This window comes from Amborella trichopoda, chromosome 9 (genome assembly GCF_054954075.1).
Source record: "Amborella trichopoda isolate Santa Cruz 75 chromosome 9, AtrichopodaSantaCruz75HAP2 v2.0, whole genome shotgun sequence".
NCBI classification, from domain to species: domain Eukaryota; kingdom Viridiplantae; phylum Streptophyta; class Magnoliopsida; order Amborellales; family Amborellaceae; genus Amborella; species Amborella trichopoda.
Window position 1 is genome coordinate 12,569,987 of NC_142344.1, and position 17,131 is coordinate 12,587,117.

The window sequence follows — 17,131 nt, forward strand, 5'->3', positions numbered from 1 at the left end:
TCTTTGAGATAGACTTAAAATATATTTTTATATTTATTTATAGAGTTTAAAGCTTCAAAAATAGTGGAGATTGATAGATCTATGAAAACTTAAAAATCTTGAAATTGACGGTCCAAAAATGCATTACAAAATACACTATTTTCAAAACTTGAAATCCATCTTTTTTCATGTGCATACATCTTGATGATCAATTTGAAGATATTGGGGCATCAAAACAACTTCTTCTAGTGAATTTTTTGTGGTAGGCTCAAATTTGATTGTTTAGAGCCGAGGCTCCATGTGAACTTTTTCCATAATACACTTCAGAACAGTCAGCAAATGTTCTTGAAAGAATAATTTAGGGTAAAAAACAAGTTCAATTTAGATATAAAGAAGATGGGCAAGAATCATATGGAAAGTTTAGGATCGAGAAGCGTGTGTTTGGGTGGACGTTTGGTCAATGGTGTAAGAAATCGAGGAAAGGGGAGGAAATTTTAGGGCAGTTTATTGGGTGGAGGTTTCCATTATAACGGCAAATGTAAGGGGGAGCAAGCCACCGATCTTAAAGAAATTGCAGCTGCTGCTCAAATACAATTTCGTGGCTATAGCAACAGTACCGCTGTAAAAAGAACGCAACCGGTCGTTAAATGGAAGCCTTTCTATGGTCCTTGCACAAATGTGTTTGTATTATGGTTTGAATATTTCCTTCAAAAAGAATTGTTATAGAGATGTTGTTGAAGTTTTGGCTTCAAAGGTTGGATGTAAGATTGAAATTTTTCCTAGTACTTATTTTGGTATGCCCATCTCAGATTGAAGACCATCAAGAATAGTTTGGGATTCAGTTCTAAACAGAGTTTATGTGAAACTGGATCTCAGAAAAAGTAAAGTTTGGTCTTTAGGGGGGGGCGTGTCGCTCTAGTCAGATCATGTTTAGCAAATCTTCATATTTACTTAATGTCTTTAATGGTGGTAAAGAACTATTCATTGTGAAGACCAACTTTGGCACTCGGTGGTGAAGGAGAAGTATGGGGTTTCTAGAGATTCCATAATGACCCTTTCTTTAAGTAGAAGATCTCAGGCATTGTATTTGTGGAAAGGTGTTTTGTGTGAACAGAGAAAATGTATTTTTCTGTATGTGGAATTGTATACAAGGCCCCAACTTATGGGGTTACAAACCGTGTATGAATGAATGCACCTCCCTAATGTGATTACACAAAATAGGAAAAAGGATATTATACAATAAATACATTCTATTAATTCACACTCCCCCTCAAACTCAAGATGGTTTGGTTGAAATCATGGAGAGTTTGGAGAGAAACCGAGAGTATTGAGCAGCAGTATGTGTTTTGGTAAAGAAGTTAACCGGCTGCTTAGAAGAGGCAATATATGGAAGAGAAAGTGTGTCTGCCAAGAATTCTTGGTGAAGAAGTCAGACAACTTCAATATGCTTGGTGTGTTTTTGAAAATATAGATGACACTCTTATTGTCACAATAAAGTGGTGTGGGACTAACAACAATAACACCCATGTCCACAAGTAACCTTCGAAGCCACATAATTTCAGTTGTAGTTTGTGTCATAGCTCTATATTCGGCTTCTGTTGTAGATATGACAATACGTTGATGTTTCTTACTTTTCCATTGCAAAGAGAGTCACCCAGAAAAATGCAAAATCCTATAGTTGATTTGTGATCACTTAGGTTTCCTGCAAAATCCGAGATTATGTATACCCGCAATTCAAGTGAGGAAGAAGAAGAGAAAAATAAAGCTTGGTGTCAAGTATCCCTGATATAACGAATGATGCGTAAGACTACGGCTAAGTGAACGGACCTAGGGGCACTCAGGAATTGGCTAACTAGATGTACAACATAAGCAATGTCGGGACTAGAAATTGTCAAATATATCAATTTCCCAACGTTTTGTACGTGAAGGAGATAGTTCCTCAAAATGTAAGATGGGTGGTGGGCAGTGCTGAGAACATCTTTGCATAGCATCACAAATGGCTTGGTAATAGTGGCCTTTCTGCAAGTGTTCTCAAGAATAGTGGATCAAGCAGCGAAGGTAACTAATAGTTTCTCCCTAGCTAATAATAGCCAAGTATGATATTTGTCTTTTATTTATGGAAGGGTGCCGAATAGAGCAGTGGAAGAACTTGCATCGCTATTACAGGAGGTGAATAATATGTATATTGTGAGAGAGTTAGAGGATGTGGTAGTATGGGAGATTGAGAATGGTAGGTTTTTTTGGCAAGATTTGCATACATGTTGTTATACAATGACAGACAGATATTTGATCCATTCTCTAAAAGGGGTATAGAAAATTCCAATCCCTCATAAAGTTCAAGTTTTTTTATAGGTGCTTTTACGAGGGAAATCTCTTACATTGGATAATCTACCAAGATGGGTCAAATCATTGTGGATGTTTGCTTGCTTTGTAAAGGGGACAAGTTAGACTTGTGAGCATCTCTTTTTACATTACGCCTTTACACGAGCAATTTGGGAATGGGCTTTTGGTAATTGGGTATTCATATAGTGATGCCAAGAAGTCATGATGATTTACTGTTTCAAATGGATGCACCAGGTTTACCAAAATGTGGTCGCAATTTATGGGCAATTTTTTGAGCAACCATTTCATGGGAAGTATGGAGAGAAAGAAATGGTAGAATTTTTTAAGGCAAAAATCGTGGAGTCACCGAGTTAAGTAGAATATTTTATATGGAGTATGGAGCTGGTTCTTAGTTTCCAAAAAGGGAATGGTATTTCAAAGATGGACATGTGGCTGAATTTGAAAAATGTGATCATGAGCAAATCATGGAAGTTAAGACCAAAAGGTAGATGGCAACCACCAGATGAGGGATGCTTAAAATTAAATTTTGATGGAAGTTATTTCAATAACCCAGGTCCTGCTGGTTATGGAAGAGTTTTGAGCGACTCCAATGGGGATGTTATTCTTTCTTATACAGGGCCATATGAGAATGCAACCTCAAATGAAGCCGAAATTCAGAGTATTTTACAAGGTTTGAAGTGTATCAAAAGGTAATCTTGAGGGGTTTGCAATCGTGGTGGAGGGCGATTCATATGATGTGATTAATTGGCGCAACAAATCTACCATGAAAATTTTATTCGCTACAGGCTCAGATAGTTGATTTGTGCCATGGTCTGCTGGTTTCATTCAATCATGTTTATTGAGAGGCAAATGATTAGAGGATGGGCTGGCAAAGCATAGGGTTTCTTTGTTTGAGACAATTGTTGTAAATGAGCTCCTTTTTGTTTCAGTTTATTGTAATATTTCCCTAAGCAAAAAATTTTATAATATTGTCAAAAAAAAAAAAAAAAAAAAAAAAAAAATAACAATCACACATTATTTGCAATTTATTATTAGTCATGACCTCAGCCATGTATTTTTAAAGTTCATGGTAGAGATGAATTCGATTCTTATAAAATGGAGCAAGATGATACATAGTTAGGAGAAGGAATCTGGTCCGATGATGACCCGATGGGACAACCTAACCTGGGTTCGAGTCTAGGCCTAGGTTCGAGTTTGGACCCACCTCTAGGACTTGGTAGGTCAGATCCAACTCCAAAAATGTGAACCTAACTATATGCTCAGGGTCTAGGCCAACCCTACTGAAACCAAGTATATATATTATGACATATATTTATTCATTATATATCATATATTATAATATAAATTATTCATATCTTATGTCATTGTGTAGTATTTGTAATAAGGAAAAGTATAGAAAGAGATCATTTACGTTTGGTACGAGTATTAGAAACTCAGAATACTGCAGAGAACTCTCTCTTTATCGATTAATAAAGAATATACAAGATCCCATATAAATATACGACTAATAACAGTTCTAGATAGATACCAACAGTCAATTGATAATCACTAACTAATCTTATCATAATCCTAGGCACTTAATCCTATCAAGAGATATATACCCATACAATCAAGAGATATATGTACGTTAACACTCCCCCTCAAACTCAAGATGCTTTGACACAAAGCAACTGGAGTTTGAACAATAAGTTGCATAAATGAACGAATTGGATCTTTAAGGCTTCATATGCATGGCATAAACTTCAAATCTTCACCAGAGACAGAAAAACAGTCGAGACAACTGAAAAAACATAATGGCACTTGGAAGAGCCAACATAACTCATCCGAAACAGATTCAGCAACTCGCAGTCTGAGACAGATTCAGCAACTCGCAATCCAGAACACTGAGCAGAATATAGGCAAATGTTGTTTTGCAAAGAGTTGAAATAGGGCTCAACAGATGGTCAAAACACGGCTCGGCAGAGAGTCGAAACACGACTCGACAGAGAACAGATGAGTTGAAAGCGAATCTGAAGCCTTTGGCAGCGCTTCCTTAGTCTATGAGTTTCTCTCATTAAACTGCTAGTGTTGATTAATTCAACCATGGATGAAGGGAAGAGCTGAAGTTTTTGTACAAAGAGGGAGTCTTTTTTATGGTAATGCCGAGATCAGGGGTTAGATTTTTCTCTGTGTTAGATCCTTCAAAGTGTAATAAGCAAATTCGAATTGCATGGTCAAGACATTGTGCGTTTCACCTGGTCTTGCAATGGCTGTTACAAAAAGAGATATGTAAAGGAAGAGAGAGAGTCATAGAACAACAAACATAGAGGAGCAATGGTATAACATACTCGATAGAGAGAGAGATAAGAAAATCTGTATGAGTCGCCTAAATAAAGAAAGTCTGACTTTGTGTCGATATCACTTTAGAGAGAGAAAGGGTGCAGCAGTTTGACAAAGAGGCGAAACGAATCTAAAGCCATGCTCAGATTCGGTAACCTCAGATCTAATTTGCGAGCTCAAATATGAGGTTGAGGAGCATGTGGCTCTGATACCATATTAGAAACTCAGAATACTGCAAAGAACTATCTCTTTATTGATTAATAAAAAATATACAGGACCCATATAAATATATGGTTAGTAACAGTTCTGGATAGACACCAACAATTCTAGATAGACACCAACAGTTATTGATAAATACTAACTAATCTTATTATAAACCTAGACACCTAATCTTATAGAGAGATATATACCCATATAATCAAGAGTTATATATACGCTAACAACAAGAAGGTCACAATCACTCTTTCCCATTAGATTTCAATCAAGAGGTTATGAATGTGTCATTGACTAAAATCAAAATTCAAAGAAAATTTTTCAAACCTTATGACCCAACTGAAACTGTCCAATTTGAAATCTGATGGCTAGAGATATTTTGTGACTTTCTTGGAACATAGGTGAATGGTCTCATAGTATACAATCCCTTATAACAATATGTATAATAATATAATATTATATAATATACATTATACACTCTTTCTCTCACTACTCTTCAATTGTACTCATCTATACACCATATTTCACTAGTTTATCAATGTGGGACTTAAACTCCAATAATCATGCGCCTTATATATTTTCATCCACCCACCCCGATTCATTACCTAAGGAATCACCATTATTAGATCATTTTTCCAACTCTTTGGGATCGGCTATATGGAACCTAATCTGCCATTCCGCTCTATCAAGGGTCATACCCTCAATAAGACTATAAGTCCCTATATCGTTTCGTACTACTTCTAACCATATTCTTTTGGGCCTACCCCTTATCCTTTGAACCTTCCACTTGAACCAACTAGCACCTCGTAACAGGTGTCGTACTGAGTTTGTTGTATATGGTCAGTTTACCTAAGTTTACTTTCTCTCATTTTATTGCCTATTGGAGACATACCTTAGTTCTTCCAAATATATTCATTTCAAATTCATTAAATATAAACTATTGATGTGAGATATCATTTACATGAGAGAGACTATAATCTTAGCCATACACCCATTCATCGAGCCATCATGATTGTTAAATAAAATTATATATTGTCTATCGTGTTAAAATGTAAGGTCTATATTGTAATCAATATGTATGGAACGGTAGGTACAATATCTTATATTTCATGGTAAGTCTAGGTATAGTATATGTGTCAATGATTTATTTATATTATTAACATCTGTATTTCTCTATATAAGGCAAGCTTGTATATTTATATTGATTAATGGACACTAAGTCTCTTAAGAGAAACCTAAGACTATTCACATGGTATAAGAGTCAGATTCATCTTCGTTGTGTTCATTCATGTACGATCGAGTCAGTTACTCGATCTTGTTCTTTTTTGCATGATCAAGTTCGTTGTCATTTTACTTGATCCCATCTGTCTATTTGAGAGCTGCTGAATCGGTCTTAAATATGCATTGAGTTATGTTGGCTCTTCCAAGTGCTATTATATTTTTCTAGGCTATCTCGACTGTTTTTTCTATTTCTGGAAAGGATCTGAAGTTTGTGTATGTTGCTTAAGCGTGCTCTACTCAAGCCTTTTGTTTTTATGGCTTGTTGATTTGTCGTTGATTGAGCCTACTATATTATGTTGTTCCTATGTGCCTATCGATCAAGCAATCTAAGCATGACAACCACTATTTGTCATGCTATGCACTTGAAGATCAAACTGCTCATTTTTGTAACTTAGTGTTCAAACTACAGCTGCTCTCTCTCTCTCTCTCATGGCATCATGAGTTTGAGAGGAAGTGTTAAAGGAAAATATATCTTGTATATCGGGTTAATATGGAAGCTGTATATTGTAGTCAATATGTCTGGGAATGATAGGTACAATATATTGTATTTTATGATAAGTCTAGGTATAGTATAGGTGTCTGTGATTTATTTCTATTCTTGTCATTTACATTTGTTTATATAAGACACGCTGTAAATTTATATTGATTAATGGACACTGAATCTCTTTAGAGAAACCTAAGACTCTTCAAAATGATGAAGGGTGTTGATTTAGCCACCTCACTCAATCTGAACCTTAATTTTCATATATATTTATTTATATAAGATACGCTTGGAAATTTATATTGATTAATGGATATTGAGTCTCTTCAGACAAACCAGATACTCTTCACAATGATGAAGGATGTTGATTTAGTCACCTCACTCAATCCGAACCCTAATTTTCAAATTCCTTTTTTATAATAGTAATTTTCAAATTTCAAAAACCATTTAAGACCTTTTTACAAACTACTTGGTCGGGCCTGGATCTACCTCGCTCGGGCTCCCTCGGGGACACAGGTTTGATTGGGTCCCTCTTGGACAACCGCTTTGCTTCGCATGAACGTGTGCGCCTCGCGTATCACGTGCGGATATGTATCTCCAACTATGAGAGGATTTTAAAATGATGAAGAGGTGGACTCGAACACCTACCTCATCGTGGGATGGGCTATTGCCCTCTTAGATCAATGAACGAAAGCCCTCCAGCTGTCCGGCAGCACGGTTTGAATTCGACCCCCTCTCTAAACTCAAGACCTCACCTAGTGGTTAGAATAGTGAAAGAGTTAGAACTCTAAGAAAAGCTGACTCAAGATGACCCCAGTCTAAGTGACAGAGTGTAAGAGAATCTGTGTCTCTTTTAACTCGACTACATTATACAAGTTGGTAGTTAGAGTAGCAGTCCAAGGGTTAGAACCCTAGGGCACTATCTCAGAAAGATCACAAATCGAGTTCTCAATGACGAAAGAAGTAATGAATAAGAGAAAAAAATAAAGAAATAACAAAAGAAAAACAAAAGAAAGTGAGTGAGATGTTAAGATATGATTTTGGAGAGAGATGAGAGCGTTTGGAATGAAAGAAGAAGAGATGAAGGGGTTAATAGAGGATCGAGCCGCCTATGGTGCGGGTCCTGACTCTTGGGTTGGTGAGAAAATAGAAGAGGTGAGAGCGTAGAGAAGAAAGAGATGGACATGCCTTAGGTGCGGGTCTGGGCTCTAGGGTGAGGTGAAGGAATAAAAGAGACAAGAGAATAGAGGGTAAAGCAGTGGACCTGCCAAAGGTACGGGTCTGAGCTCTAAACAAGGGGAAGAGAGGAACGGACAAGGGAGAGGGGCGGATGAGAGAAAGGGGTGGACTAAAGAGAGAACAATGGAGATGAGAGAAAGGGGCAGATTAGTGAGAGGGGCGGATGAGAAAAAGGATGAGAGAGAGGGGCAGACAAGAAAGAGGGACAGACGAGAGAGAGGTAGATGAGAGAGTGGGGGAGAGTAGAAGAGTGAGTTGAGCGGACCCACCTAAGGTGCAGGTCCGTCACTTGACAAGCAGGAGACAGAGAGTAAGGGAGAGAAGGAGAAGCCAGGCCCATCCGAGGTGCTGGTTCGAAGTTTAAACGAGAGAGATGGAAAAAAAGAGAGAGGGAGAGGGTGAAGGTTTGGACCTGGCCCAGGTCCGAGCAGAAAGGAAAGAGAGAGAGAGAGAAAGATAAAAAGAAGATAGAAAGAGAGAAAGAAGAGAAAGAAAAAAAAAGAGGAAGAGAGAAAGAGAGAGAGGATAGAGACTTGACCTAAAATGGGCTTGAACCTAGGTGCACATTCATCAATCTCTTTGCATGCACATGAGAAAGAGGTTTTAGTTATGGATCAAGGTTAAGGTCTAAGGTTTAGTTGTCTAGCTTAGGCAGGTTGGGATGAGGCATGGTGTATAGGAACTAAGGTGTATGGGATCGGCTAAGGTATATACAAACTAAAGGATAATATGGTGTATGGGGTACTATGGTGCATGATGCAGGGTAGGGGATGGGATAGCTAAGATAGCGTGTACGGTGTATGGAATAGGATTGGGAGCTAGCGGTTCTAAGGTGTATGGAAACTAGGAATTATAAAGAGTATGGGATTGGGAGTTAAGGAATCCCAAGGGCATATTTGGGTACATTGGACTCTCTAGGATAAGGCTATCCAGATATTAGGGCCCTTATCCCTTCGTTTGGGTGACACATTCAGGCGTGGATGGTTGAATCCCAGAGAGTGGCCGATCTACGTTTTTGGGCAAAAGACATGGATAATGTTATTCTACCAAAATAGGTGGAATAGGCTATCCACGGTTTTTTGGATTGGCCAATCCACGTCGAACCCAAAATTTGACAATTTATTCAAGTTAATATGAACATTGAGGTCCGCAAATCATAAAGACATCTTACTTAAATATTATATTATATATTACATAGAATACAATAAATATTTATTAAAAGATATATTAATAACAAAAATATATAAATATGTAGTATATATACCATAATATAATATGTAATATAATGTATTTTATAACTATTTTATTAATATATATTTCTCCACACCCTAAACATAAAGTAATTTCGCTCTATAATATTATATAATATTTTCATAATATAATTTATGATATTTTTATATCATATAGGATACAAATAATATATAGATTATATTAGTAATATACACGTGTGTTGCACGTTATATTTAAAATTAATCACTAAATTATATTTATCATTAAAAAAAAAATTCGATCAATAATATTATATATTTTCTTCGTTTCACATAGCAAAGCTTTGTGTTTTATTTTCAATTAATTTTTGAGGACAATAATTAGTTATAATTATAAAATTCAAAAAAAAAATTTATTTTTTCCAATATCTAATTTTTTTAATTATTATAGAAATATATATGTATACAAAATACTTAGACTTTAAAGCAATAAGGAAAAATCATAAATGTAATATTCTAATAAAAATAAACTATTCTCACATAAATTTAATTTATTTTACTAAAACTATAATTACATTACAATATTTTAAAACTTATTTATTCCAAAATAACAAATTTAAATATAATATATAGCATATTTATTATCCAATCATGAAGATAAAGAGGAAAGAGTACACATGGAAAAATAATAAAATTTTAAAATAATATTATTCGTAATTACAATTATAGAATCTAATTATAGTAGTAACATTCTAATAAAAAAATTTATTCTTACTGATACCTACTTTTTATTATTATTATAGAACCTGTCATGTAGCAAGGTTTCTTATTTTCTTTTCATCTTTTTTTTAAATTACTTTATGGGGACAAAAATTAGTTATAATTATAAGATTGGAACAAAACATAAATTAATTTTATCAATGTCTCATTTTTATAATTATTATAGAAATAATAATTATAAAAATTGTATATAGACTTGAGAGAATCAAGAAAAATTATAAATATAATATTCTAATAAGAATAAATTATTATAATTAAATTTAATTTATTATTTATTATAATAATAATTATTTTATAATTTATTTATTACAAAATAAATAACATGTATATCATATTTATCATTTAATCATGAAGATAAAGAGGGGAGAGAGTATGTTTGAAAAAATAATAAACTAAAATTTTAAAATAATATAATTTGTAGTTATAATTATATTGGGAAAAGGGAGAGAGAGGATAATTACATAATAAAAAAAGACACATGGGGTAAAAATAGCTAGGGTATTTTCTCTCGCTTAATATACAATATATATATATATATATATATATATATATATATATATATGTATATATATATATATATGAAAACACTACGCAATGCCTATAGGCGAAAATGAACAGTGATTTTGCCTACCCCCATCACCGTTCAAAGTTCATCGCGCGGTCAAGATTGTCCAGTAGTGTTTCATTTTTCATTTTTTTTTCTACAAATCGGAATGACTTGAAATTTGGAACATATATTCATACAAAATAGGGAAATCTTCGAAAAATATAAAAAAAAATATTTTATATGAAAAATATTGACCAAAATACCCCCTAAGAGTTTCGAGGGTATTTTGATCAATTTAGTTTTTGTGGATAATTTTTTTTATGTTTTTATTAAATGCGCCTCAGTAAGATGTATATATCCTCCAAATTTCAAGTTATTATGATTTGTAGAAAAAATATGCAACACTACCAAACAATCGTGACCACGCGATGAAATTTAGACAGTGATGAGGGTACGCAAAAGCACTATTCATTTTCGCCTATAGGAAAAAATGAACGGTGATTTCGCTTACCCTTATCACCGTCCAAAGTTAATTGCATGGTCACGATTGTCCGGTAGTATTTTATTTTTTATTTTTTTTCTACAAATTAAAATAACCTAAAATTTCGAGCATGTGTTCATATAAAATAGGTGAATCTACGAAAAAATATCAAAAAAATATTTTACATGAAAAAATAACCAAAATACCCCCTTAAACATTTGGGGGGTATTTTGATCATTTTTTTCACGAATTATTATTTTTTATATTTTTATTAGGTGTGTCTCACTAAGATGTACACGTGCTCTAAATTTCAGATCAATCCAATTTGTAGAAAAAAATGAAAAAATAAAACACTACTACACAATCGTAACCGTGCGATGAACTTCGGACGGTAATGAGAGTAGGGGAAATCACTGTTTATTTTCGCCTATAGGCATTGGAAAGAATTTTTCATATATATATATATATATATATATATATATATATATATATATATATTATAGTATTATATATTATACATAATAAATATATATTAAAAATAATACAATTATATTAATAAAATAGATATAAATATATAATAAAATATAATCTATTATATTATATTTTAGGGAAAATCTCTTAATACCCTCTATTTTTAAGTTTCATATCTCAATAAACCCAAGAATTTAAAACATATGTAGTAGCATAGAAATCTTAACTTTTATATCTTCTAACCCCTAGATTAATTTTACTCACTTTATTCTTTTTCTTTTAACCCAAACAATTTATTTAAAGACATGTTTTTGTAAACTACATCATTTCTCTCTCTTCACATGATATTCTCCTTATTTCTCTCTCCACTATGACTCTCACCCACCCCTTTTTTCTCTCACCGTATTGCCCCTCTCTCTCTCACACACATCCTAATATATCTCTCTCCATTGTGACTCTCCCTAATTCTTTTCTCTTTTTCTCTCTCACGTCCTAATCTTTCTTTCCATTGTTACTTTCCCTAATTCCTCACTCTTTTTCTATCTCACGTCTTAATCTCTCTCTCTCCATAGTCACTCTCCTTAATTCCTCTTTTTTTTTCTCTCTCCATAGTCACTCTCCTTAATTCCTCTTTTTTTTTCTCTCTCCACAGTGACTCTCCCTAATTTTTTTCTCTCCACCCCCTCTCTCTCTATGAATCTCCTCAATTCCACTATTTCTCTTTCCCTTCATCGGTCTCTCTCCGCAAATCCCTATTTTGCAACTATGAAGTAATCATTTCAATGCTCATAGAAATCTCTCTTAACCATATGAACGGCTTTATATGCATATTTACCTGGCAAGATGTAATACGGATGAAGAGAGAGAGTTGGGATGAAGAGAGACCCAATACTCATATAAATCTCTCTTAACCATTTGAAAGGGCTTTACATGCATGTAAGCATGGCAGTCATGTAATACAATGAAGACAGAGAGACGGATGGCATGTACTACGGATGTAATGAAGACAGAGAGACGGATGGCATGTAATGCGGATGTAATGAAAACAGAGAGATGGATGGCATGTAATGCATATGTATTACGGATGAAGAGAGAGAAAGTTAGAATGCTCTTAACCATCTGAAGGGCTTTACGTGCATGCTTACATGGCAAGCATGTAATACGGATGAATAGAGATGTGGATGAAGAGAGAGAGTTGAGAAGAAAAGAGAGAGTTGGGGTAATACGAAGAGAGAGAGAAGGGGTTTGGGAAGAGTTACGATAGAGAGAGAATAGCGACATGGAGGTAGAGAGAAAGAAAGAGAAATTAAGATGAGAGAGAATGACATGGAGAGGGTAGAGAAAGTGGGAAATACAAAGAGAGAGATAAAGAGTGGAATTGAGGAGATTCATGGAGAGAGAAAAATTAGGGAGAGTAATGGTAGAGAGAGAGAAAAAAAAAAGAATTAGGGAGAGAGAGAGAGAGAAAAAGAGAGGAATTAGGGAGAGTCACTATAGGGATAGAGATAGAGAGAGATTACGACATGAGAGAGAGAGAGAGATTACGACCTGAGAGATAGAGAGAGTAATATGGTGAGAGAGAGAGAGGGTTAGGGAGAGTCACAATGGAAAGAGAAAGAGAGAGAAATAAAGAGACTATCATGTGAAGAGAGAGAATGGATGTGGTTTAGAAAGAGTTATCTTTAAACAAATTGTTTGGGTTAAAAGAAAAAGAATAAAGTGGGTAAAATTAGTATAGGGTGTCAGAAGATATAAAAGTTAAGATTTCTATACTACAAGGTATCATTTGAATTCTTGGAGCTATTGAGATATGAACCTTAAACATAAGGGGTCTGGATATGAACCTTAAAAATAAAGGGTATGCAGATATTTTCCCTTATATATAATATATACTATTATATATTCATATTATATTGTATTATTATACTATATTATACATTTTATATATTATTGGGTGCAGTTTGTATAGAGCCTAGGCTCTATACAAACAAATTAGAGCCTACCTTCAAATAGTGCAGAGCAATGAGGTTTCAATATTGAAAATTTTTGCGATAACCTTAAAATATATTTTCATATTTATTTATAAAGTTTAAAACTTCAAAAATAATGTAGATCGACATATCTATGAAAACTTAAAAATCTTGAAAATTGACAGTCAAAAACTGCGTTACAAAATTCGCTATTTCCAAAACTTGAAATCCATTTTTTTCCTATATCCATACATCTTGATGTCGAGATGATCAATTTAAAGATATTTGAGCATCAAAACAACCTCTTCTAGTGATATTTTTTAGGTAGGCTCAAATTTAATTATTTAGAGCCTCAGTTCTATATAAACTTTTTCCTATATTATTATATATTATATATTAATTATTATTACAATATAATTTACATATTAAGGATATAATGGAAAGGAATAAGAAAAAAATAAGGAGTTTATCTCAGTTAAGAAATATTATTGAAGTTTGGAATCAATGGGAGAAGTTAATCAGTATAAAATTAAATGTAGGGTAATAATATAGAAACCTCAATTGAATATTCATAAATTCACATCTTTCAAGCAATCCAAACAGTAGACAGGCATGTTCTATGTTTCTTATCAAGTGCTATCCAAACAGCAGACACCCCTATCCTAGGACATACCAATTCCAAGAAAACCTGATTTCAAGAGAATCCTATTCACAAAACAATTTCTCCAGTACTCAAACGGACCCTAAGGGAATTTGAATTTTGGGATTCTAGGAAGTAACGGGTTCCTAGGGGTATCTTTTCTCCCTAGAAAATGTGTCTCTCTCCTCTCATCTAGAGTCTTGAACTTGAAAGTAAAGTAAAAAGAACAAGTAAGAATTTTAATCCTTGAAGAGAGACCTCAAGAGCTTAATTACAAATGACTAAGAGTTCAAGAGTCTTCATTATAAATGACTTGAGTTTCTTGTATAGAGCAACAACAAAACAATGGTGAATTACTCAAAACTAACCAAAATTGTCACGAAAATACATATTTTATGAATTAAAATATTAATCCAGCTTTTTGACCAAAATGCCCTTCAACACTTTTCAACAAATGACAAAATTATCCCTCCATGAGGGGCCTCTTGCCATTAATAGGCCTCAAGAGCCTTTCGGACACTTACAGTGGCAATTCAAACGATCAAACATCGTAGAATCGATGCTTGAACTATTACGCATGTTTTGATACCCTTTGATCGTCTTGAAACGGATTTTTAAGGATAAACCCAAAGTCCGGCCAAGTTCTATAAACTTGTGATTCTTTGACCACCGATCCGACACGATTCATGATGATTCGAGACTTTATTTTGATCACAAATTGAAGATGATACTATCAAGATCATTTTGTGATAAATTTCGTCCATTTTGGTCTCTGTTTAAACACGTTCCAATTTTGGGAAGTTGTCAAAAAATGGGATTCCGACGACTAGAAAAGTATGTCATCTTCGACCTCAAAATTCGGTGTCATCCGGCCTCCAATTATTCACAAAAATTGTATCAAATTGTGGCTCTTCGAAGCACGATCTCAATGGACCCGTACTTGCCATGATCCGATGTCGGGATCTTGAGCTATGTCCTCTCAAAGAATTGGATGTTCTTCTTTTTAAAATCTAAATTTTCATGTTTCGAGCACATTTTCTCTCTAAGAATTCTCTCGTTTCGGGCCATATCATGACACATGTCATATGTCAAAATGAGCGTATCGTCGAGATCTAGCTTGTGTCCGAATTTGAGCTTAATTGGACTCAAAATGAGCAAGTTGTGATCATTTGAAAATCATCCCAAAATGAGAAACACAATTTTCATAAATAGAAACTGGTGTACCGAGGCTGCACTGCAATAGTGTAAAACTCACCATTTATGGTAAGTTAGGCCGAGAATGGTCCCGGAGGATCCGATTGAGCCAAAATTTGTGCCTTGAGATTTTCGACATTCTGGATCTAATGAAGGTGGTCCGATACTGTTTTGAGACCCAAAAAATAGGCTATAGTTATGGGGTCCATTTCAGCTTGATAGGAATAGGATTTCCAAACTGAGTTTCGTATTAATCATCTCAAAACGTGTCAAAATGCTATGAAACTTTGCAAATGTCTTTAAGGTATACAAATGATCTCATTCAATTTGAGATCATTCTGACACTTCTTCAAAGGTCGTCTAATATTAAGCTTATTGCTTTAGTGTTTTCGTGGTCTGACAGTGTCTTAAGCACCAACAAAACCAGGTTACTACTGTCTCTCTCTTTGCTCACCTCGAAGATACAAGTACGTCAAAAATTATGTATAACATTGCTCATGACATTTTAATACACAAGAGAAAATCAAAGAGAGTGCGGTGTGGCCCTCAGGAGCAATCCTCTCACTCAAACGTTTGAAATTTAAAAGAGAGCTTTCATTGTCATTTTCAATACTTATGTGTCATTCTTGACACACAAGTTCACACATTTGACTAATGAGAATCAATACACTATAAAACCCTTTTTACCTCAAACCCTTACTAGACCAAAATTTACAAAATAATGAAATGCAACTCATACATGCGTACACAGGCGCGCCACTAATACATAACTCACCAAAACGCATCCAAGTCAACAAAAACCCCACTAAGGCACATCCCACCATGTAGCATGTCCACATCATCCACAAGGGAAGCCACATTTTGGCCATGTGGCACCCATCCGCAAGTTCGATACCACATCCGTCGCATGTGCACGTCTCTAAATAGAATTTGGTCCAACAATTTTAGTAATTCTCATTCTAAAAAAAAAAATCAAAACTTACGAAAAATACATTTCTTAGTATTTTCTCATAATTTTGAATTGATTATGACTCAAATACCATAGTTTCAGAGAGATTAGGATGCAATTTTGATCCGAATTTTTAAGACTTGCAACTATGATGATGCATATGAATATAGAATTTATATTTTTTTGAAATAGTAATAGTGGTTTTTATATTGTTTTATCCACCATCCATTATAACTCTTTGTGGATGCACCATTTCTTGACGTTCATCTTAGAAATGGTCGTTTGATGCATGAAGGATCGCACAAAAATAAGACAGTAAGCTGACTCACTAAAACCCCATCTCTCTTTATTTATATATATAGAGAGAGAGAGCAATGACATCATGCAACCGTTGTATATTAATATGATATAACAACGTTAAAAAACCATTTTATGGCCATTTGTTTGATTCAAATTTTGAAATATACAATCTTTTCATTCTAATAAACAATCACAAAGAAAGAAAAAATTGAAAACACAACCTAGAAAGTATCTTTTTAACCCAATTAACATAGGTTGTTCATTTTGGTGAGATGGTTAGATCTAGACCTTAAAAGGATTTTTTCATTTCCAATTTGTTTGGATGACTTTATTATCATTAGATGAACAATGATAAAAAAGAAAAAAACGATTTTGAATTCATAAAGGCTAAGATCTTAAAATTCACAAAACGAATGGTCTAGATTCGTTTTTAGAGATGACTCATTTTGACCAAATCTAAGGTTCAAATTGAACTTTTTTTTTTTTTTTTGACGGGATTGATTATTGAGATGAAAAGAGTGTGTATACAAAATTTGGGGTCATACAAATACCACAAACATAGTTTACTAGAAATGTCGTTGCAATATACTATGATACAACCGTTGCATTGAATCATTGCTCATATATATATTATATTTTCAATTTTTTTCTTTTTTTGTAATTGTTCATTAGAATGAAAAGAGTGTATATTTCAAAATTTGGATCAAACAAATGGCCACAAAATGGCTTTTAAAGT